The sequence below is a fragment of the Pteropus vampyrus genome, unplaced genomic scaffold (genome assembly GCF_000151845.1).
Source record: "Pteropus vampyrus isolate Shadow unplaced genomic scaffold, Pvam_2.0 Scaffold1000006741, whole genome shotgun sequence".
NCBI lineage: Eukaryota > Metazoa > Chordata > Mammalia > Chiroptera > Pteropodidae > Pteropus > Pteropus vampyrus.
The window spans coordinates 1-2,016 of record NW_011921143.1 but is presented as its reverse complement, the minus strand read 5'-3'; the positions used below and the strand labels follow the sequence as shown (position 1 = coordinate 2,016).

Below are 2,016 nucleotides of genomic sequence, written 5' to 3'. Positions count from 1 at the left end.
ATTGGAGGTGTTGTTTGCAGATATATTTTCCCATCTGGAGGGTTGATTCTTTACCTAGTTGATGGTTTCTTTAGCTGAGCAGAAGCTTTTTAGTTTGATGATTACCCATTCACTTATTTTAGCTTTTACTTCCCTTGCCGTTGAAGCCAAATTCATAAAATCCTGTTTAAGTCCTTTCCCCGTGAGTTCAGTTCCTATGTTTTGATCTATGCAATTTATGGTTTCTGGTCTTATAATTATGTCCTTAATCCAATAGGATTTAATTTTATAGTGCAGAGAAATTTTCATTCTTTTGCAAGTGGCTTTTCCTGTTCCTTCAGGATTTATTGAAAAAGCTTTCCTTTCGCCACTGTATGTTTTTGGCTTTTTTGTCATAAAGCATTTGCCCATATAAACATGGGTTGACTTCTGGACTCTCGATTCTGTTCACTGGTTTGTGTGACTGTTTTCCTGCCAATACCATGCTGTTTCGATTATTATTGCTATGAATTATAATTTGAAGTTGAGCAGAGCGATGCCTCCAGTCTCGTTCTTTTTTCTCAGGATGGCTTTGGCAATTTGGGGTCTTTTGTGCTTCTATACAAATCTGATGATTTTTTTGTTCCATTTCTTTAAAAAATGCCAATGAAATTTTGATGGGGATTGCATTAAATCTGTATAATGCTTTAGGCGATCAGGTCATTTTAACTATGTTGATTCTTCCTATCCCACTACAACGAATACCTTTCCATTTCTTTGTATCTTCTTTGATTTCTTTAATAGAGTCTTATAGTTTTCATTATATAGGTCCTTCACATGTTTTCTTAGATTTATTCCTAGGTATTCTTTTTGCTGAAATTGCAAAAGGAATGATTTTTTTTCCACTTCTTTTTCTTTGTTTCTTTGTTTGTTTGTTTGTTTGTTTTTTTTTTAGACAAGGCAACCCTTGGTTGACCTCACAGATTGCAGGGACCTTGTCAGTTTACAGTCCCTTATTTTTTACTTTTACGCCTACAGCACCTGGTCTTCCTAGGTGGTCTCCCATCCAAGTACCAACTAGGCCTGACCCTGCTTAGCTTCTGAGATCAGACAGGACCAGGCTTGTTCAGGTGGCATGGCCGTAGACTCCACTGCTTTTTCTGACACTTCATTATTAGAGTACAGGAATGCTATGGATTTTTGAACACTGATTTCGTATCCAGAAAATTTACCTTATTTGCTTATTGTTTCTAGTAGCGTCCTTGTGGAGTCTTTAGGGTTTTCTATATAGAAAATCACGTTATCCGTAAATAGCGAGTTTGACTTCTTCGTTTCCTATTTGGATGACTTTTATATCTTTCTCTTGTCTGATATCACTTGCTAGGACCTCCAATATTATATTGAATAACAGTGGCGATAGTGGACAGCCTTGCCTTGTTCCTGATCTTAGAGCGAAGGTTTTTAGTTTTTCCACCATTAAGTATAATGTTGGCTGAGGGTTTGTCATTTATGGTCTTTATTATGTTAAGGTACTTTCCTTTTATACTGATTTTGTTAAATGTTTTGATCACTAATGGGTGCTGTATCTTGTCAAAGGGTTTTTCTGCATCTATTGATATATCATATGATTCTTATTTTTAAATTTGTTTATGTGGTGTATCACATTAATTGATTTGCGTATGTTGAACCATCCTTGTGCCTCTGGGATGAAGCCCACTTGATTGTTGTGTATAATCTTTTTAATGTATTTCTGTCTTCAGGTCGCTAGTGTATTATTTAGGATTTTTGCATCTGTGTTCATGACAAATATTGTTCTATAGTTTTCTTTTTTTGTGTTATCTTTACTAAGTTTTGGTATCAGAGTGATATTGACCTCATAAAATGAGTTGAGAAGTATTGCATCCTCTTTGATTTTTGGAAGAGTTTGAGGAGAACAGGTATTAAATCTTCTTTGAATGTTTGGTAGAATTCACTGATGAAACCATCTGGTCCTGGACTTTTACTTTTTGGTAGGTTTTTGTTGATTGTTTCAATTTCCATACTGCTGATCAGTCTCTT

General features: G+C 35.3%; 1 pseudogene; it reads right to left on the bottom strand.

Annotated features, from left to right (window-relative positions):
• Positions 1 to 987: 987 nt before the first annotated feature.
• LOC111735760 lies at positions 988 to 1,105 on the bottom strand (annotated as a pseudogene).
• Between the last annotated feature and the right edge of the window lie 911 nt (positions 1,106 to 2,016).